Below are 24,522 nucleotides of genomic sequence, written 5' to 3'. Positions count from 1 at the left end.
GCGGATACCACGTCAGAATTACATGTGTATTGTCAAATTATCCGACGAATACCACGTCAAGATTACATGTATTTTATCAAATTATCCGACGGATACCACGTCGGAATTACATGTATATTATTAATTTATACGGCGGATACCACGTCAGGATTTCATGTATTTTATAAGATTATCAGACGGATACCACGTCGGGATAACAAGTATTTTATCACATTATACGACGGATACCACGTCTGAATTACATGTATATTATTAATTCATCCGTCGGATATTTTATGGAATTAAACGGCGGATCCCACGTCATGAGTAAATGTATTACATTTAAGTATATGACAGATACCACGTCCTATTTGTTGCATTTCATATAAATGATTCGACGGATCCCACGTCGTAATAAAGAATACAAATGATACTCTACAAAAAGTAAACAAATCAGATGTATACCAAGTCCTAGAAATTCGTATATATATATATTAAGAGAAAAGTACACAGAGAAATATTACCTTTCAGGCGGATTTGGTGGAAGTAACAGCGCACATGCGCCTCCAGAGAGCCTTTTTGATAGGCTGACAAAAATGGGGAATAGCACGTCATCTTCATCAACAGGGTTTCCCGAATGGAACCAATTATCAAGATGTATGGACAGATGATGGAGAGCATGAAATGCTTACAAAGAGAGGTCACCTCTTCAAAACGGGGGAATTCCCAAGAAAGTGATGACCCCTCGCCGTGTGAGAAACAGATCTGCCTTGATAAAGATTATGAGAGCTCAGATGAGGATGATATTGATCAGTTTCTTACTGATAAGATTGAAGGGTTCTGCGATGGGGAAGTAAATGTATGGGATGCCCTGTCAGATTTCTTCATCCAGGACATAGAAACTGGAGATCGAGTTCAAGATGAATTGACAACGGTGGTAAATAAATCATTAAGATCAAAAACAAAAGAGGAAAAAATGACAGATCTTCGAAACAAACACAAAAGACCAAAAAACATTGAAAATCTTGAAGTAACCAAAGTTGACAGAGATACTGTGGAATCTGTGAGTTTAAACCAGAAACAAAGGCCTACGATTATGGGCAGCAGAAATTTCAAGCCACACTTTGTCAGGCTCTTGTTCCAGTTGTGAAATTGATGCAAACTATCAAAACAGACAGTAACAAGGAAAATAAAGAATTCGTTGGTAATATTTTCAAAATCCTAGCGCAGGGAGTTGTCTCATCAAACGAAAATCGGAGACAAAAGATTAAAATCAATTTACTACCGGCATACGAAAAATTGTGTGACAACCCACCCTCAGCAGCAATGCTATTTGGGGACAGACTGGAAGAAGATATTAATAAAAAATGAAAGAAACCAAGGCAAAACTAACACCAGATCAACCACACAAGCCTTTTTTATCGAAAAGAGGAGGGGGGGCACCGACCATACAACAACAGAAAGTTCACTGCTTACCCTCCTCGCAACAATCAAGCACAGACAAACTATCAACATCCGTGGAAACGCCAACAACATAAGTACACAAAAACAAACCGAAAATAATATCTGTATTTTCTTGTTTTTTTTCATGTTGCATTTCTTCCTATTCATAGGAGGAATTAAGAAGATGCATTGTTGAGAATGAGTGTCAAAAGTTTTTATCAATGTACGTTTTTGCAATACAGCTGAAAATTTTCGAGCTGGAAAAACTGGGGATAATATCAATGTATGGGAAACAATTACTAGAGACAAATGGATACTTAATACTATAACAGGTTGCAGTATAGAGCTATCCGACATTCCGCAACAAAAATATGTTCCAAAACCGATTAAATTTTTCGGACGATTACAATACTAAAATTCGCAATGAATTATATAGATTTTTTGGAATGTAAAATAATTGAAATAATTGAAAAGGCACCAGAAACCACAAACAATGAATTTATTTCTACCATTTTTATCAGACCGAAAAAAAGATGGACGCGTACGCGTAATACTAAATCTCAAGTACTTCAATGAACATTATGATGAAAAATTACATTTTAAGATGGAATCTTTACGAGCAGCAATTAACATGGTCCGAAAAGATTGTTATCTTGCATCTGTGGACGCTTACTTTTCAATTCGAATCAGAGAACAAGATTGTAAATATTTCTGGTTTATCTTCGAGGGTCGAATGTGGCAGTTTACCGCGCTAGTCATGGGATATTCATGCAGCCCTAGAATTTGGATAAAATTGATGAAACCAGTATTTGCTTATCTCAGGTCCATTGGTCACAGTAGTGTTTACTTTATCGATGATTCATGTTTGGCCGGAGATAACTTCGAATCGTGTACACAGAATGTAATTGATACCGTAAAATTAATGGACAACCTGGGTTTAACGGTAAATTTAGAAAAGTCCGTTCTTATTCCATGTACAAAGATTATATTTTTAGGCTTTGTATTGTGTTCAGTCTCAATGACAGTATGGTTGACGAAGGAGAAATGCCATGATATTATCGCAGTATGTAGAGACATGCTTTTTACCAGTAGAACAACAATAAGAAACTTTACTAAACTGATCGGTAAACTAATCGCGGCAGAACCAGGTGTTCAACACACTCCTTTATACATTAGGTCTCTTGAAAAGATAAAGAAATCCAATTGAAAAAGCATAGAGGTAATTTTGATAGCTTTATGAACGTGCCGAGAAGCATAGATGTTTCTTTACAGTGGTGGATACATAGTGTTGAAAACAGTTACAAAAACATCGGATCAAAAAGTCCAGAAATTGTTATCTATACAGACGCATCCAACGATATGTATGGCGCATACAATGTAACAACTGGTTCTAAAACGTGTGGATATTGGAGTCCAGTTGATCAAACATTTCACATAAATGTTTTGGAATTAAAAGCTTGCGAAATAGGACTCATAACTTTATGTAAAACCGTTACAAATAAACATATTCGCCTGTATACAGATAATACAACAAGTTGTGCGTATATTAATAAGTATGGGGGGAAATTTGAATCATTAGATAGTATTGCAAGAAGAATATGGTTTTGGTGCATTGACAGAAAGATTCAATTATCAGTTTCCCACATAGCGGGCACGGAAAATAAAACAGCAGACAAACTCAGTAGATCCACTTATGATGATATTGAATGGTCATTGGACCAAGGGGTCTTCAATAAATTGAAATTACATTTCCCTCACTGATGAAGATAGATTTATTTGCTTCAGGATTGAACACCAAACTGAAGAAATTTGTATCGAGACATCCTGAACCAAAATCATTTGCTGTAGACGCATTTACTTAACAATGGTCAGGGCATTTATTTTATATGTTCCCTCCTTTCAGTCTACTGTTGAGGATTCTTCAAAAGGTGGAAGGAGACAAAACGCAGGCAATTCTTGTCGCGCCAATTTGGCCAACGCAAAGTTGTTGGCCAGATCTTTTGAAGTTAACAAAAAACAATGTATTAGTGTTACCAAACACCCAGAACGTTTTGAAATTAGTGCACAAACCAAACAAACAACATCCATTAAAAAAGATGCGCTTAGCTGTTTTCAGGCATTTCGGAAACAGCTCAAGACCTCATTCTCAACTCCTGGAGACAAGGGACAAAACTCCAGTATAACACTTAAATTACAAAATGGTTACGTTTCTGTGAAGGGAAGGCAAATCCCTTTAGTGCACCTATAAGTGTGGTTGTTAGCTTTATTACACAATTGTTTGTACAAGGATTAAGCTACTCCACATTAAATACTGCAAGGTCGGCTATAAGTTGTTTTCTAAGATTAACTTGAAATACAAATATTCACGATGATGAAGTGTTAAGAAGGTTTATGAAAGGGGTATTCAATGAGAAACCATCATTGCCAAAGTACAAAAACACTTGGGATGTGAAGACTGTATTACAATATTTGAAACAAATAGATACAGGGTCATTATTGTACCTATCTTGCAAACTATGCATGCTGTTTCTTCTGATAACAGCTTAACATTGTCAAACACTTCATGTTATCAAACTGTCGGATATTCATCAAACTGCCGAAGGCATTGTTATACACGTTTCAGAACTGATCAAGCAAAGTCGGCCAGGTGTCCATTTGGAATTTGTTAAATTCATACATGACAAATGAAAATATATGCATTGTAAAAACTTTGAATGAATACATTGACAGAACGAAATATCTTAGGAAAGATGACAGCTTACTTGTTTCAACAACAAAGCCACATGCCAAAGTGTCCAAACAAACTTAATTACTCGTTGGATAAAACTTACCTTATTGAAAGCAGGTGTTTCAACAAAATATAAGGCACATAGCACAAGAGCGGCAGCCACATCATTTGCATTTGAAAAAGGGGTTCCGCTAACTGACATTATTAATACAGCAGGTTGGAGTAATGAAAAAACTTTTGCTAAATATTATAAAAAAAACAGTCATTTCAACAAAAACATTACTACAGAATGTGATACTTGACGGACTAATTATGCTATCATCATGTACTTTGACGGCAAACATATATACAAATATAATACAAAATAAAGATCTGTAAAGATTTTGCTATTTTGTTGGATACAATTTTTTTTCAGAAATTATCTCTGAATTATCTGTGGGGCTCAGAAGGGATTTTATGTGTTGGATGAAATTGAATGATTAAGCTAGACTTACCTTTAAAAAAGGGAAGGCGAAGGTTGATCATAATTTCATCCAACACAAAAATCACTCTGAGCTCTCACGCCCGCCCAAGTTACCCAAACCCCAAATTTGAATTTCTTTTAAAATATTGCAATTTTGGCAAGCAAAATAGAGATACTCTAAAATATGACCACCTTGGTGTGCTGATAAGCTGCCTCGGTTATCTGTGTGAGCTCAGAGGGATTTTTGTGTTGGATGAAATTATGATCAACCTTCACCTTCCCTTCTTTAAAGGTAAGTCTAGCTTAATCATTCAATTAGACTAATCCATCATCTTAAAGGGGCTGTACTTCGTACTTGATGAAATAGCGAAAAAAAGAAAAGAAAATTGTCGAAAAATGACATAAACTTGGTATTGATGTCTACAATGCATTGAAACTTACCTACTGAAGTACCACATAGTTTACAATTAAATTACTTTTCGCAGTTTTTTCGTATTTTTCCATTAAAAAAGTTTACTAGGTATGTCTTACTAGTAGAGTTAATTCCTTATGCGTGATTGGCTAGTCAATGCTATCACGTGATATTACCAAGTTAGGTATATAGCTTAAATATTCCAACCGTTTAGGGTAAGCCTTCGTAGCACAGTGGATACAACACTGGACTGCAATTTTGGCAACACTGATCCGAACCCGGTCTCCGACTTGATTTTTATTATACATGTTGGTATTTTTTATACAATTATGATATCAAAGATTAAAACATTTTATTAAATAATTGTCTTGAGATTCATTACAGAAGGAAACTTTTTTTGGTGCCAATCTGGTGTACAGTCCCTTTAACTCTCTAAGGCCTTTTTTATTTGATTCTATGTTTTACGAACACCGCCGCTCAAAAAAACTCATTTTTGAAATAAAAATAAAATTGTGATTTCGTTTTGTTTTTATTTCCGCCGATGAAACTTTATCGCGGCAAATCATTAAAAGCAGAGGACATCGCAATAGTTGTAAAAACATTGGTGTAAACATCTCTGAATAAGTTTAAGCCGATGAAAAACATTCATCGGATTTGCAGGCTGGTGCTAAAAACCTGGTATCCAGTACCTGGTATCCCCCGGTATCCGGTATCACTTTCTGATACCGAATTATGTTAATATCAGGGTTAATATCAGATGATAAATTCAAGTATCCACGGTCCGTTATTAATTGCTTTTTGACAACCAATGCATACTTTAAATAACACAGTATCAACATAATCCGGTATCATAAACTGTGATAACGGCTTTTCTCGATATCGATACCTGGTACCGGGTTTTAGCTCACCCGGATAATCCTTTGCGGCAGAGTGACTTCCGGGTTATAACAGCGATAAATATGGACTAATTATCGTTCCAGGTTTGTTATTATTTATTTATTTTTATTAGATTTGTCATTTAAATGATTTTATATTACATTATTGTGATATAATTTGAATGTCATGAGCTATAAATCGCTTGATTGTTTACCTGGACAGTTTAGTTCTGGTGGGTAGGGTAGATGGTTCAGAAAAGACTGCGGTTACTATTCTTATTGGAGTATTATTAATAACAAAAAATATCTATTCTAAAACCTTTGTTTTGAAAATTAACACAAATAATACATTAAGCTGTTTTACTATCTGACATGTAATTATGATAATCTATAATGAGGAATCTGTATGTATATTACCAGGTACAGTATAACTATTTAATAGTCTTATGAATGAACATATATAAATCATCATCAATATAAATTATGTTATTTATACTGCTCTGTGTGCTATAATACTATGTAATAAATTTTTTAGATAAATAAGTCTGAAAGTAACTTATTTTTTTTATAAAAAATATACTTTTAATGTTCCATTCTTTTCTTTACAGATATGATTCAAATATGCTGATGTTATCTACTGAGACCATCACTTTCAATGTAGAACATCACTACAATCGGTTGGGCTGCTAGATTGGTAGCAACATGATGTAAGCTAGTGCCTGTTGAAACTCTATTGTTGATTGGGCATCTATTGCTTACTGGACCGCTATATTGGATGGACCATACGTGTTGGTTGAACAACAGTTACTATAAATGGATGGACCGGAAGTGTTGGTTGGACCACCAGTGTTGTTTGGACTGCTTGTTGGACAGAATGTGTGATGGACAACTAGTATTATTTGAATCACTGTTGGATAGACAGCTTTTGTTTTATCAGACAGCTATAATCAGTTGATTTACAAGTTCCTGGATCGCTAGTTCCTGGCGGATAAATATTCCCTGTATAGAAGGAAACAAAAAAGCTCTTTTGCTAACTGTAACAATGACATGGTTGGTGAATTGGTATCAGACAATTTGCAGCCAAGACAACACAGTGAAGTGATAGCCGATTCCTTAAACTCAAAATGGCAAATAGATTTACCGAAAATAATTGATTATTATTATGTCACTTGTCTATTATAACCTGCATTTACAAAGTATAAAGAGTGATTAATGAAAATATGGAGTGAACTTGTCAGATAAAGCAAAAACAAATGTGCACACTTACATATTGACTTGACATTAAAATAGAAAGTCATAGAGAATACATCATAGCTTTTGCTTTTCTCTGTGTTTTTTTCCCGACCAAAAAATAAAATTCCAGAAATGTAATTTTATTTTTATTTTTATTTCCTCCTCCTCCGACACTTCACAACTCTGGCCGTTCGTAAAACATATAATTAAAAAAAAAGGCCTAAAGTACTGTAGATGTCTTTAATTTTGCGGGTGTATTATATTCATGATTCTCATGAATCCATCAGGTCAAATTTTAAAAATATTCAAAACCTAGAGAATTATTAATGACGTTAAAATGTTTCAAATTTAACATAGATAAATTGATTATTTCGAAAATGGTCCATAAAAAAAGCCAAACAAAATCAACCTACAGTAGGTCACTTTTTAGTTTCTAGTAACATGTTTACTATCAGACATGTCTGAATGAACTTTTTGCAACATACACACTGAGCATCCTGTAAATGCTTTGTTAAAATATAAACAGTTGGGTAAACCATCGTCCTACCCTCTTCTTGTATCCTTAATTATTTTCTTATTACCATTGACATTTCTGCAACAATACAATACATTTTCTGGAAGACAGGAAACACATAAAAACATCGCAAATTTTAGAGCTAGCTTAATTGTCAATAAAATGTTGTTACCTTTACTTTTTTCACCTGATTCAAGTATGTATATGTGAGTTTTCATAGATACCGGAAATTAAGATGAAGCACTTTATAAAAACAAGAGGCCCATGAGGGCCTATGCTCTACTGGCATGGCTCTTGTGGTCATTTTCAATCCAGAGCATGTATGTACTGCCAGGTAAAGGTCATCTGAGGAAAAATATTATTTGCTTTCAAAACTGTACTCATGGTCAAAATTTCACTGCTGTAGTTTCAAAATTAAGAAAGAAGGTCAAAAGGTTACAGTCAAGGTCATCTGAGGACAACATTTATATTTGTTTGCAAAACTGTACCCAACGTACAAATTTTATTGCTGTAGCTTCAAAAATAAGAAAGTAGGTCAAGAGGTCACAAACAAGGTCATCAAAGTAGACTTGGCTAAAAATAGACTTAGCTAAAAAAGCATTTTTTTATACTTTCAAGGCCCATGGCATGCATGGGTGAATCTGGCTGTAGACTGTTCACAAGCAATTGTTTACAGACGCACTGACGCACAGACGCACATACGACGTACACATTACCATCGCATAAGCTCTTCTGGCCTTTGGCCAGTAGAGCTAAAAACTAGAAATACTCGGAGCATTTTAGAAAAACTAGCAGCACTGTAAACAAGAGGGCCATGATGGCCCTAAATCGCTCACCTGAGTAAAAGAGTTTAACCTTTGTTATCAATATAGCTTGTTTCTCAAAAAATATTGAACCAGAGCTGTCACAGTATGTGACGAATGCCCATGAATGTGACATTGACCTATGAACAAGTACATTAAAAGTTGATCTTGCCTTTATGTGTCAAATACATATGGCAAGTTATTTTAAATTGCCTCTGAGCATAGAAAAAATACCAACCATACTTGACAGCCAACACTCTTATGTCCTCATGTTCAGCATTCCATTGTGAATAAACACTTAGTGTATCTTTCACCTTAGAGGTAGGGACATGGGTCTTGCACACGACACATCATCTTGGTATGTCGAAAACATGTGGCAAGTAATTTAAAAATCTGTCATAACAAGAGAAAGTTACAGCCTGGACACGACAGCCTATTCTCTATGTACTTATATGCAGCATTCCATTGTAAATAAACACTAATCGTGACCTTGACCTTAAAAGTAGGGACACAGGTCTTGCAGTCAACATGTCGTCCTGGTATGTGGAACACATGTGGCAAGTTATTTTAAAATCTGTCCATACAAGAGAAATTTATATCCCAGACACGACAACCTATACTCTACCTATATATATGTCCTTATATATGCAGCATTCCATTGTGAATAACACTTAGTGTGACCTTGACCTTAGAGGTAGGGACACAAGTCTTGCACGCTACACGTCGTCTTGATATGTCAAACACATGTAGCAAGTCATTTTAAATTATGTCCATACAAGAGAAAGTTACAGCCCGGACACGACAACCTTTACTCTATGTCCTTATATGCAGCATTCCATTGTGAACAAACACCTAAGTGTGACCTTGACCTTAGAGCGACACAGGTTTTGCACACAACACGTCGTCTTAGTATGTCAAACACACATGGCAAGTCAATTTAAAATCTGACCATACAAGAGAAAGTTACAGCCCAGACATGATAACTTATACTCTATGTACTTATATGCAGCATTCCATTGTGAATAAACACTAAGTGTGACTTTGACCTTAGAGGTAAGGACACGGGTCTTGCCTTGCACACGACACGTCGTCTTGGTATGTCGAACACATGTGGCAAGCTATATTAATATCTGTCCATACAAGAGAAAGTTACAGCACGGACATGAGTTATTAAGCCAGACAGACGGACGGACGGACAGACAGACAGATGGACGAACAGAAGGTGCGATTTTAATATGCCCACCTTCGGGGGCATAAAAACATACTGGTCAAACATGTTGCCTGGATAATCACTGACAGGACTTGTCACAATTGCCTGCACACTGACAGGACTTGTAAGTTCCTGTCTAGGCCAACATCACTTTCCTTCTAATGTGAATAATATAAAAATTCTTTATATAAGTTATAAGTGAATAACACTATCCACACAGAAGATAAGATTATAGCATCTGCATAAACAATAATCTACATGAAGTTCAATGGAAAAGTCTGATTATTAAATTTATTATTAAGTAAAATTGAAATTTATCTAAAAAATAAAGTGTATAATAATTATTTGAATCTATGAACCTAAAAACAAACAAACAATAATTACTTCAGAAGTGACTATGTTGAAGACTTACTAAAAATAGAAAGTAGTGGAATCTCCAACAAAAGGGAGACCATATAGCAAGACTTGCTGCCCTTGCTTCAAGAAAAATCTTTACATAACTATCAGATTTTAACAAAGTGTATTTATAATGAACTTGTAGCCCATGGGCTGAGGCCAATTTTTCTCCAGGGGCATAATTTGAATAAACATGGTAGATAACCAATCGACAATGTTACACAGCAAATATTTAAGCACTAGGCTTCATAGTATTTGCCAAAAAAGTTTTGTAATTTTTCCTCCAGGTTGCCATGGCAACCAGAGTTCTGCATGGAATTAATTTCTTTGAACAATTTTGAAAAAGCACCAACCAAGGATCATTCCTATGAAGTTTCATAAAAATTGTCCTAGAGGTTTAGGAGAAGAAGATAATTATAACCAATTGATGACGACGGACAAAGGACGCCAGACGCCTGACATTATTATGAGACCGATCACAAAAGCTCACCTTGAGCACTTTGTGCTCAGGTGAGCTAATAAAACAAGAGGCCCAAAAGGGCCTATGCTCTACTGGCATGGCTCTTGTGGTCATTTTCAATCCAGAGCATGTACGTTTGAGTAATAGGCAACAAATATATAGTTCACTTTTAGTGTTTGGGTTAGCTGAAAACGCTGCACGTTCAACATCTGAGGACAGGAAGTGTTGTAAGCAGATTAGTTGCATGAACTATTTTAATATGTGCCAAGTAAAGGTAATCTGAGGGTAAAAAAGATTTGCTTTCAAAACTGTACTCATCGTCAAAATTTCATTTCTGTAGCTTTAAAAATAACAATAGCAGTCACCGACAGCTATATCCCCCGCCTCATGGGGACATTTTTTGTAACGAAAGCCAATCAATGGTAATGGTAGTTTCTCAGGAACATAAGAAATGCGTAAAATTAAGAAAGGGCAATAACTCTTCAAAAAAAGGTCAAATTGCAAAAGCCTGACAATATGCGCTGTGTCACTATATAGTCATAAACGTAAGGAGTTGCGAAAAAACCAATTTTAAATAAAAAAAAAAAAAAGGCAATAACTCTTTCAAAAATGGTTGAACCGCGAAAGCCTGACAATATGCCCTGCGTCACTATATAGTCATCAATCTGTGAAAGTTTGGTAGAAATTGCATGAAAAATGTAAGAGGAGTTGTGAAGAAACAAATTTCAAATGTAAAAAAGGGCAATAACACTTTCAAAAATGGCCGAATCGCGAAAGCCCAAAAATATGGGCTGCGTCACTATATAGTCATCAATCTGTGAAAGTTTGGTAGAAATTGCATGAAAAACGTAAGAGGAGTTGCGAAGAAACCAATTTTAAATGTTTAATAAACAAAGGGCTATAACTCTTTCAAAAATGGTCGAATCGGGAAAGCCCGTTAATATTGGCTGCTTCACTATATGATCATCAATCTGTGAAAGTTTGGTAGAAATCGCATGAAAAACGTAAGAGGAGTTGCGAAGAAACCAATTTTAAATGTAAAATACGTGAAGGGCAGTCACTCTTTCAAAAATGGTCAAATCAGGAAAGCCCGACAATATGCGCTGCTTCACTATATAATCATTAATCTGTGAAAGTGTGGTAGAAATCGCATCAAAAACGTAAGAGGAGTTGCGAAGAAACCACTTTAAAATGTAAAATAAACAAAGGACTATAACTCTTTCAAAAATGGTCGAATCGGAAAAGCCCGTCAATATTGACTGCTTCACTTTATGATCATCAATCTGATAAAGTGTGGTAGAAATCGCATGAAAAATGTAAGAGGAGTTGCAAAGAAACCAATTTTAAATGTAAAATAAACAAAGGGCTGTAATTCTTTCAAAAATGGTCAAATCAGGAAAGCCTGACAATATGCACTGCTTCACTTTATGATCACCAATCTGTAAAAGTTTGGTAGAAATCGCATGAAAAACGTAAGAGGAGTTGCGAAGAAACCAATTTTAAATGTAAAATAAACAAAGGGCTATAACTCTTTCAAAAATGGTTGAATCGGAAAAGCCCGTCAATATTGGCTGCTTCACTTTATGATCATCAATCTGTGAAAGTTTGGTAGAAATCGCATGAAAAACGTAAGGAGTTGCGAAGAAACCAATTTTAAATGTAAAATAAGCAAAGGGCAATAACTCTTTCAAAAATGGTCAAATCAGGAAAGCCCAACCATATTAGCTGCTTCAATTTATGATTATCAATCTGTGAAAGTTTGGTAGAAATCACATCAAAAACGTAAGAGGAGTTGCGAAGAAACCAATTTTAAATGTAAAATAAGCAAAGGGCAATTACTCTTTCAAAAATGGTCAAATCAGAAAAGCCAGACAATATGCGCTGCTTCACTTTATGATCATCAATCTGTGAAAGTGTGGTAGAAATCGCATGAAAAACATAAGAGGATTTGCAAAGAAACCAATTTTAAATGTAAAATAAGCAAAAGGCAATAACTCTTTCAAAAATGGTCAAATCAGGAAAGCCCGACAATATGCACTGCTTCACTTTATGATCATCTGGCTGGGGGGGGGGGGGGGGGGGGGGGTACACCAGGGGCATAATTTGAACAAACCTTCACAAGCAATTGTGACTTTACATGTAAACTTGGCTAAAAATAGACTTCGCTCATAAAGACTTGGCTAAAAATAGACTTAGCTTAAAAAAGCATTTTTTTATATTTTCAAGACCCATAATCCAGGCATGAATTGGCAGATCTGGCTGGTTTTCAAAAGGAACCAAGTTCTAATGGATATCTAAATACTGATACTGTACAAGTTTCATCGAGATACAATCAAGACTGAAGACTGTATCGTGTTCACAAGCTAGTGTTTACACAATAGCATTTCTTTATACTATCAAGGGCCATAATCTAGGCATGCATGGGCAGATCTGGCTGGTTTTCGAAAGGAACCAAGCTCTAATGGATATCTAGATACTGTACAAGTTTTATCGAGATACAATCAAAAATGATGACTGTTTGGTGTTCACAACCAATTGTTTACACAATAGCATTTTTTATACTATCAAGGGCCATAATCTAGGCATGCATGGGCGGATCTGGCTGGTTTTCGAAAGGAACCAAGCTCTAATGGATATCTAGATACTGTACAAGTTTCATCGAGATACAATTAAAAACTAGAAGCGCCGCAATGCGACGAAACCAGGTTTTTGTTATGGGCATTCAAAAATTATAGCCAATTAATTTGTTGTATGAGCAAGTTCAATCTGCAGCTTCATATAAGCTATATTCACACTAAGATTCATCACAATCCATCAATTCTAACTAAGTTGTTGGGCAGAAAAACATTTTTCTATTTTTAGGAACAGTGACCTTGACCCCACCTCCCAAGCTAGCTCTTCACATAAGCTACCTTCGCTCTAAGTTTCATCAATATCTATCAATGCTAACTAAAGTTATTGGGCAGAAACCATTTTTCTATTTTTAGCAACAGTGACCTTGACCCCACCTCTTTCAAAAGAAATTCCAAGCTTGCTCTTCACATAAGCTACTAGTACCTACACACAAAATTTCGTCAATATCTATCAATCCTAACTAAAGTTATTGGGCGGACACCATTTTTAAATTTTTAGTAACAGTGACCTTGACCTTAGCCCCACCCCCCTCAAAAGCAATCCCAAGCTAGCTCTGTACATAAGCTACCTACACACCAAGTTTTATCAATATCTATCAATGCTAACTAAAGTTATTGGGCGGACACCATTTTTAAATTTTTAGTAACAGTGACCTTGACCTTAGCCCCACCCCCCTCAAAAGCAATCCCAAGCTAGCTCTTTACATAAGCTACCCACACACCAAGTTTAATCAATATCTATCAATGCTATCAAAAGTTATTTGGCAAAAAACATTTTTCTATTTCAAGTAACAGTGACATTGACCCTCCGCACTCAAAAGCAATCCCAAGCTAGCTCTTTACATGCTACCTACACACCAAGTTTCATCAATATCTGTCAATCCTAATTAAAGTTATTGGGCGGAAACCATTTTTCTATTTTTAGTAATAGTGACCTTGACCTTAGTCCCTCCCCACTCAAAAGCAATCCCAAGCTAGATCTTCACATAAGCTACCTACACACTAAGTTTCATCAATATCTATCAATGCTAACTTATGTTATTGGGCAGAAACCATTTTTCTATTTTTAGTAACAGGCGACCTTGACCTTAGCCCCACCCCCCTCAAAAGCAATCCCAAGCTAGCTCTGTACATAAGCTACCTACACACCAAGTTTTATCAATATCTATCAATGCTAACTAAAGTTATTGGGCAGACACCATTTTTCTATTTTAAGTAACAGTGACCTTGACCATTTTTTCTATTTTAAGTAATAGTGACCTTGACCTTAGCCCCTCCCCACTCAAAAGCAATCCCAAGCTAGATCTTCACATAAGCAACTTACACACCAAGTTTCATCAATATCGGTCAATGCTAACTAAAGTTATTGGGCAGAAACCATTTTTCTATTTTAAGTAACAGTAACCTTGACCTCAGCCCCTCCCCCCTCAATAGCAATCCCAAGCTAGCTCTTCACATAAGCTACCTACACACCAACTTTCGTCAATATCTATCAATCCTAACTAAAGTTATTGGGCAAAAAACATTTTTCTATTTTTAGTAACAGGCGACCTTGACCTTAGCCCCACCCCCCTCAAAAGCAATCCCAAGCTAGCTCTTCACATAAGCTACCTACACACCAAGTTTCATCAATATCTGTCAATGCTAACTAAAGTTATTGGGCAGAAACCATTTTTCTATTTTAAGTAACAGTGACCTTGACCATTTTTCTATTTTTAGTAACAGTGACCTTGACCTTAGCCCCACCCCCCTCAAAAGCAATCCCAAGCTAGCTCTTCCCATAAGCTACCTACACACCAATATTCATCAATATCTATCAATGCTAACAAAAGTTATTGAACAGAAACCAATGTTTGATGCCAACCTGCCTTAAAACTTTAACCTCACAGCGACGCCAACGGCGACGCTGGGGCAAGTAGTAAAGCCTCCTTATTCTTCAAATAGTCGAGCTAAAAATCTATAAAATACAATGTTCCTGATTGACAAAAAATATGTTAATTCTTCCTATTTTCTATAAAATTGAACATGCTGCTCTGTTTAAAATAACTATTTTGGGTTGAAATTGTTTCCATTTTGTTAAGTGGTAAAAATCAATAATCCCTCGCTGTAAGGTGGCGGTCACTTCTGCCAAATAATATTTAAATCCAACTATGAATGAGATAATTATGGACTGGACAATAACTATTATCAGTTAGGCTTATATAGCAAAACATAGTTCAGAAGGTGTGACCTTGAAGGTAGGGACACAGGTCGTATGCGCGAAACATCCTACAGAGTGATCACTTCTGCCAAATAATTTTAAAACTGTATATTATAGGTGTTAAGATGTAAAACACAATCATTCTTCTGTACAATTTCCTTCAAATTCAAAGCATTAACAAGGTTATATATAAAAGCATTAAATCAACGATGTATGATTTAATAATTACTGAAAATAACTTGAAAATGATCAACACAAGTCTGTCTGACAAGCAGTAACAATAAATCAGCTTATACTTTCACATATCATTTCAATAAACACTGGCTACACAAAGTTTATATCTATAAAAAAAAAAGCTGCGAATGTGTGAATGACTTTTAAAAAGGGTTTTCTTCATCGTTTATTGGGAAAAAACACACCAATTATACATAAAAAGGAGGACAAATCACACACCTCCCCACCCTCCGAACAAAATCATTCCTATCAATGTTTGAACATAAATGAACATTAGAGGTTGGAGAAGAAGAAAAATAGTACAAAGGGCAATAATTACTCTTTAAATAAGCTAAAATAGAGTTATAGTTCTTGTACACTGCACTTCCTCTCATTGGTTTTATCATTGTATGAAGTTTAGTTAAGTTCCATCCAGTAAATTCCCTGTAATGCTCCGAACATGAAAAAATAACAAAGGGCATAAACTCTGTAATTAGCTAAAATAGAGTTACAGTACTTGTACACTGCACTTCCTCTCATTGGTTTTACCATTTAATGAAGTTTAATTAAGTTCCATCATGTAAATTCTATGTAAAGTTCCGAACAAGAAAAGAATAACAAAGGGCATTAACTCTGTTATTAGCTAAAATAGAGATATGGTTCCTAAACACTGCACTTCCTCTCATTAGTTTTACCATTGTATGTATGTTTTATTAAGTTCAATCCAGTAAATTCTATGGAATGCTCCAAACAAGAAAAAAATAACAAAGGGCAATAACTCTGTAATTAGCTTAAATTGACCTATGGTTCCTAAACACTACAATTCCTCTCATTGGTTTTACCATTTAATGAAGTTTAATTAAGTTCCATCAAGTAGTTTGCACGTTATGCTCCGGACAAGAAAAAAATAACAAAGGGCAATAAATCTGTAATTAGTAGGGTTGGCAACGAGAACCCGAGTACTAGAGTACTCGATCAATCATCCGAGTTCCCAAGTACCAAATCACTACTGGAGTACTCGAAAAAAACAACAACTTTTTTTATAAATTTCACCAAATACACGATTTATAGACGTAAGTATCAGATCTGGCACATTTCCAAGAAGACAATTTACGATCCCTCTTATCCCCGCTGTGTACACAATTGATCCTAATAAATTAATTGACAGTTGTTGTGAGATTTGCAAACTGTCAACAATGGGCCCTAATTTGCAAATAGCAGTGGTGTCAATTAGCGAAGTTTTGATAGCGGTACATCGCCTACACAATTGTTTTGTTTAGCAATTAGAGTTTTCACCAAAAATAGACATGGACAAGCAAAAAAGTAACGACCAATACGAGCAATGATTCCTGAATGGCGTATTGTTTGCAATGATTATCACAAATGATTGGTAGATATCTTAATTCAGGAATTATGCATATTTATGAGGTAAACAACAATACAACAATATTTCAGTAAGGTCAGTTTAAATATTATTTCATACTAGTAAACAACTAAACTACATTATGTCAGTGCACTATGCTCCAACAAACTAAAATGACTAACGATCTTAATGGAGCACTCGCCGAATGGGCAAGGTCCGAGTGCGAGTATAAATAAGCTTACACACCCCACACACCAAACAAATATTTTGTGGTCATTGTAATTCTGAATTTTGTTCATTATTGAGTGCAGTCTCAATCATCTAGACACTCGAATATGATCCTAGTTTTACTTTCCATTTGTTTTCTTTTTATTGATTTTTTTTGTTAAGTTACATAATTTAAAGATGAAAATGACCAATATTACGACCAACGCACAAGGTACATGAATGATACAGGTATACAGGAACTTGTGTTTCCCGAAAACCAATTCAAGTTATCGGAGTAATCGAGTACCCGAGTACTCGATCGGAAGATTGTCCGAGTACTCGAGTACCAATTTTACTACTCGTTGCCATCCCTAGTATTTAGCTAAAATAGAGCTTTGGTTCCTAATCACTGCACTTCCTCTCATTGGTTTAAACATTGTATAAAGTTTTATTAAGTTTGTTTCAGTAAATTCTATGTAATGCTCCAAACAAGAAAAAAATAACAAAGGGCAATAAATCTGTAATTAGCTAAAATAGATCTATGGTTCCTAAACACTGCACTTCCTCTTATTGGTTTTAACATTGTATGAAGTTAAATAAAATTCCATCAAGAAGTTTGCAAGTTATGCTTCAGACAAGAAAAAGTAACTAAGGGAAATAACTATGTTATAAGCTAAAAATAGAGTTATGGTTCTTGTTCAGGGCACAAGGTTAACAAGGCAGTCCAAGGCAGTTTTTCTCTGAACGTGACTGGTACTTTGAATCTGACCAAAACTGTACACTACCATTGATCAAAAGTGGGAAAATAGGAAATACAAGTTGTTTGATCGGTAACCTAAACCATTCTATGAACATGTCATAAAAGGATATTTGTTTGTGTGTGGTGTAGGTAAGACAATGACAAGGTTACTTTGGCGAAAAAATAAGATGGAAAATGATTCTTTAATTCATAACGTTGATGAAATAGCAAATATTTTCGATAAAGTGATACATATATTTTTGGGTGACGTCATAACATTGTTTTACTGCTTTTGAAGAGAAAACACATGTTATAAATACATCACAGTTGTGTCCATTGTTTATTAAAACATTAAACTTGTTGCACATAATGGTAATGCTCGGCAAAGTGCGCAAAGTTTCAAACTATGCAACTTGTTTAAAACTTTCAATTAACAAACACTTTTAATTGTGTACTCCAATACAGCATTAGCTCGATACGTGACGTCATTAGTCACATCCCCCTCTGGGATGTTTTTCAAGAATTAGGTTTGGGTTTCCCAGTGTTCCGAGAACAATAACATTAGCTAGATACATGACCTTATTAGTCGCATCCCCCTCTGCGGATGTTTTGAAATTAATGATTTGCGAAGCAATGGAGGGTGAAATAAATATTTTTTCCAGACACAAAAAAGCGTAGTAAGTATGCAATATGAGCGTGTCTGGCCTTCTGTTAGTCCTATTACGATTTACGCAACAGTAAATTTTATATACGCCTGTTAACCAGGTGTAAACAAAATGAACAAGCTTGCGGTAATGTCACTGCTAAAATTAATCCATTATTTTGATGAATTTTACATGTACGTTGGGTGAAATTTAGTACGCTTTAAATGAAATATCTAGAACCACAGAAAATGAAGTTAGATGTTTAATTTACAGAGGTTAATAGTGATTCAGTGGCTGAAAGTATATAATTGGTAGAGAAGAAATTACATATATTATTAGGAGGGAATAGCTAGCAAATGTCAAGGCATGTGGTCTGGAATGTTATAATATTATCCTGAATCTGAATATTACAGTAGTTTGGTTAATTAGTTAGCCCTCACTGGTGGGGGGTGATAGTACTCAGTTTCAGTATCATATTATAGTACATTTATGTTAAGGTTCCCTGTTACAAAATAAACATGCACCAGAAGACTAAAATGTTTGGTTAAAGGCTTAAATTCATCCCACAAGGGGCGTTGCCCCCTTGACCCTAACTGGGGGAGGACACCCAGACCCCCGCCTACTTTTAGGATATTCCCTGCTACTTGAATTAATTTCTACACCCCTGTTAAAGTTATATCTCTGGATTGGAATTTTAACTACATACCAACTTTTTTTTTATCAATAATTGATCAAACCAAAATAAATACTTGAAAAATAAGTTTGAAATCTATAGCGGTCAATTTTCTAATATTTATAGGTTATTTAACATTGTTCTGTACAATACGATATATATTTGGATGAGTACACAGCTTGGAAAGTCAAATCTGTGCAACTTGTTTAACACTTTTATTTAACATTTATATCTTATCCTCTATTTAACATGGTCATAATATGGACCCGAAACTTCATGATGGATTACTGGCACAAATTGCAATTGGTTCGAGTTCTTGGATCAAATTCAGTTATGTATAAGGTCAATAAATCCAGTAAGAATTGACATATCTACACTGCTAAATGAAAACAACTCGGACACAAGCATGTGTACTATGACCTTTTAATGTCTTGTGTGACCTTGACCTTTGAGGTATGGACCCGGGTCAAGGTCACTGCACATCGTCTCAATAAGGACAACATAAGTACCAAAAATATTGTAATCCATTAATGCATAAGTAAGTTATAGCGGGGACATGAGCATGTTTACTCTGACCTTTTAATGTTTTGTGTGACCTTGACCTTTGAGGTATGGACCCGGGTCGAGATCACTGCACATCGTCTCAATGAGGACAACATTTGAACCAAGTTATATGGTAATCCATTAATTAGGAATGCAAACGAATATTCGAATATTCGAATATTCGATCAAAAGAATGGTATTCGAATATTAAAATCGGTATTCGAATATTCGTTTATTTTTTACTTTTTTTCTAAATTTTGTTCCATCTTGAACATTTATTTAACATTTATATTTAAAGATTAAAACGCTCTAATTTACCCTCGTTTCGTCAATACACCCACGCATGTCACCAATTATCGAGGCGCGAGCATCTAGACAATACACAGTGGCGCGTCAAGTGTCAATTAAGGCCCATCATCATGGCGAAATAAACAAATAATTTTACGTGTGCCGTCCCCTGCCAATTAGCGGCAATGGGGATTGGAACCTATTTTAAACGATGCCAATTAAGGGTTCGTCATGTCAGCAATAAAACAAAATATTTCTTTTGTATGTCAATTAAACTGAGCAATGTAGCTAAAATCGCACTGAATATAATGCGCATAAAATTTGATGTCCATCATTCCTTGTGAATAAGCTCTCTCGAACTGTTCGGAAATAAATATAACAAATACACGTAAACAAAATAATCGACAAAATGCCTGCTTCATCTGAAGTTTGGAATTATTTCACGCGGTCTGTAGACAAGAAAACAGTGTCGTGCAAGTTGTGCAGTGTTAGTCTTACGTACTTGGGAACTACCACAAATCTATGGAATCATGTGAAAGGAAAACATAGTGCAAAAAATGAAAATGAGAGTAAGCAACAAACCATGAAAAAATTTGCTGTGTCAGATCAATCAAAAGTGCTAAATTCTGAGGATATTACTAGGAAAATCGTGAACATGGTTGTGAAGGATTACCTACGAGGGACGCTTCCCCCGTGTGGCCCACGTTGCGCGACAGGTGCTCGCCATCCCTGCAACTTCCGTGCCTTCTGAGAGGATATTTTCATGTGCCGGTGTGATTGTTAACAAACTGAGAAACCGACTTGCCAGTGAACTTGTAGACAAGATTATCTTTCTAAATAAGAATAAGGTGACCTGTGACATTGACGAATAAATAGCTTGGGTGATATCAAAGGGATTCTAAGACTTAGTTGGTAGTGAAACAAGCCAACATATGTGATGTATGTTATTTAAAGCAACTGTTTATTATTCTTGTTTATGAATTAAATTCAAAGTGTTTTGTGTAATATAGAATGTACATGTATATAATTTTGTTATCCTAATAATAGCATTATTATTTAAAATATTTCACAATATACTAGTTAAAAACCAAATATGTTGTTTTCTTTATCTTTATTGGTATAAAAACAAGTAACAAACGAAAGACGGGTACAAAATAATAACAAGTCGACGGAAACCAGACCGTTTGCAACGGTGAAGATGCCATGACCTTGACTTTTGATATATCGACGTAGTTTTTGTAATGAAACAATATGACATACTAGTATAATTCTAGATAACATATGCAAAGTTATTTTGAAATTGCACAATAAAGCCACTACACGTATTACAGACGACGTCATACAATCCGACATCAATAAAATTATTCGGCAAATGTCATACCGGAAGTCATTATTTGGAACGCAAATGATCGATGCAATATAGAAGTTTTTAGACAATCTTGCCTGTGATCGAATATTCGAATATTCGATCAAAAGAATTACCGAATATTCGAATATCAATTTTGCCATTCGTTTGCATCCCTACCATTAATGCATAATTTAGTCATAGCGCGGACACGAGCATGTGTACTCTGACCTTTAAATGTCTCATGTGACCTTGACCTTTGAGGTATGGACCTGGGTCAGGGTCACTGCACATCGTCTCAATGAGGACAACATTTGTACCAAGTTATATGGTAATCCATTAATGCATAATTTAGTTATAGCGCGGACATAAGCATGTGTACTCTGACCTTTAAATGTCTTGTGTGACCTTGACCTTTGAGGTATGGACCCGGGTCCTGGTCACTGCACATCGTCTCAATAAGGACAACATTTGTACCCAGTAATATGGTAATCCATCAATGTATAGTTTAGTTATAGCGCAGACACGAGCATGTGTACTCTGACCTTCTAATGCTTTGTGTGACCTTGACCTTTGAGGTATAGACCCGGATCAAGGTCACTGCACATCATTTCAATGAGGACAACATTTGTACCAAGTAATATGGTAATCGATTAATGCATAATTTAGTTATAGCGCGGACATGAGCATATGTACTCTGACCTTTAAATGTCTCGTGTGACCTTGACCTTTGAGGAATGGACCCGGGTCAGGGTAACTGCACATCATCTCAATGAGGACAACATTTGTACCAAGTAATATGGTAATCCATTAATGCATAATTTAGTTATAGCGCAGACACGAGCATGTGTACTCTGACCTTTAAATGTCTCATGTGACCTTGACCTTTGAGGTATGGACCTGGGTCAAGGTCACTGCACATCGTCTCAATAAGGACAACATTTGTACCCAAAAATATTGTAATCCATTAATGCATAAGTAAGTTATAGCGGGGACATGAGCATGTTTACTCTGACCTTTTAATGTTTTGTGTGACCTTGACATTTGAGGTATGGACCCAGATCAAGGTCACTGCACATCATCTCAATAAGGACAACATTTGTACCAAGTAATATGGTTATCCATCAATGCATAAGTGAGTTATAGCGCAGACACAAGCATGTGTACTCTGACCTTTAAATGTCTTGTGTGACCTTGACCTTTGAAGTATGGACCGGGGACAAGGTCACTGCACATCGTCGCAATGAGGACAACATTTGTACCAAGTAATATGGTAATATATCAAGGCATAAGTAAGTTATAGCCCGGACATGTAATGTTACAGCCAGACAGACAGACAGACAGACAGATGGACGGACGGACAGACGGACTGAGTGACAGATAGACGAAGTGCATTCATATAATCCCCTCCCCACTCTGTGGCAGGGGATTAATAATAATAATAATAATGATGACCGTGTTTACAAATGACAATATTGATCCGATAATAACAGAAGCTTTTATCTTAACGCTTTATCTAGAGCGCCTGTTGATTCGGATTTTCATTCGGAACATTTTCACGGGTGTGGTCTTTATCATAGGTTTAACATGGGACCTGTGATTCGTACAATACGGAAAAAATATGTGATTTTTGTACCCGCGTGCGTCCCTATACGGAAATATATTGTACGGTCACGTGGTTCAAAAGAGCGTCTACAATTTGACGTATAAATTTAGGTTTAGAATTATCTCAAACAAGCAAATTCGTTGAATTGATATCCCCTGCCTGATTAGGCAAAGTTCATGTATGGAAATGAAAAGTAGGTGGAAAATTCCTATATTTACATGTAATATGGCTGCAGAGAAATGGACTGTTATGAACGTTGGATATAAGTTTGAGTTTGTTTAGAATTATTATCATGTGCTCAGTCATACATGTATGAACATAATCCAACCAATCACTACCATGATGGGTTTCGGACAAGATTTTTGTAAGATTTGACCTAGTGACATAAAAGAAATTCACATGTGACCAGTTTTAAACATGTCAAAGAGTTCATCAAGGAAAACATTTTGATCACGTTTCATGAATATTAGACCATACATAATGCCTATAATGTGTTCCAAAGATTTTTCTAAGATTTGAGCTAGTGACCTTGTTTTTTGACCCCATGTTACCCACTTTTACAAGCGGTCCAAATTTCATCAAGGGGTACATCCTGACCAAGTTTAAACATTATCTGACCAATCATTACCATGATATGGTTCCTAACAAGATTTTTCTAAGAATTGACCTAGTGACCTTATTTTCGATCATATGTGACCCAGTTTTATATACGTCCTAGAGTTCATCCAGGAAAACATTTTGATTAAGTTTCATGAATATTTGATCATGTATTAATAAATGCCTCTAGTTTGTTCCAAAGATTTTTCTAAGATTTGACCTAGTGACCTAGTTTTTGACCCGATGTGACCCACTTTTACAAGTGTTCGAGATTTGATCAAGGGGAACATTGTGACCAAGTTTGAACATTTTCTGATCAATGCCTACCAAGATATGGTACAGACGGACGGACAGACGGAATGACGGACCGATGGACAACGCTAAAACAATCTCCCCCTCCCGAAACCTTCGATTCGGCGGGGATAATAACCTCCTATGCAGTAGGGGTACTTATATGGGCTCATTATCTATTGGCTACTGATAATCAATGTACTGTTAATCCATACACTGGCAGGCCTAATATTGCTTGGTTTAACACAAGGTCACAAAGGGTTAAATTGCAAGGCCCAGACCCTTAATATTTGGTATGCAGCCTCATGTAGTGTTCCTTTACCAAGTTTGATCAAATTATGTCCCAGGGGTCAAAAGTCCCCCCACACACACACAGACACAGAGGTCACAAGTTTTCTATATACTTCTATATATAATATATTTAATTTTTTAAAAAGTCTTCTTCTCTGAAACAGCAAGGTTTGGACCCTTTATATTTGGTATGTGTCCTTTATCAAAATTGTTAAAATCAATGTGTAATTAAAGTTTCCAAAAAAGACTAGAAACGCTGCAAAGGGACAAAACCAGGTTTTTAATATGGGCAATCAGATATATTCTCTTTTTGATAAATTTGTTGTTGAGGAACCCAATATTTTAAGTGACCATTGTAGGGGAATCACTCTTC

The 24,522-nt window shown here is 35.7% G+C and overlaps 1 protein-coding gene across 1 annotated transcript in view; it reads right to left on the bottom strand.

Moving 5' to 3' along the window:
• Window positions 1-24,522, bottom strand: part of LOC128211652 (BTB/POZ domain-containing protein KCTD9-like) — a 148,580-nt gene that overhangs the window by 38,227 nt on the left and 85,831 nt on the right. The gene's annotated exons all lie outside the window — the stretch shown is intronic.

Source organism: Mya arenaria, chromosome 12 (genome assembly GCF_026914265.1).
Source record: "Mya arenaria isolate MELC-2E11 chromosome 12, ASM2691426v1".
In the NCBI taxonomy this organism is placed as follows: domain Eukaryota; kingdom Metazoa; phylum Mollusca; class Bivalvia; order Myida; family Myidae; genus Mya; species Mya arenaria.
Note: the sequence above shows the minus strand (reverse complement) of the source record. Positions and strands in the feature narration are given on the sequence as shown.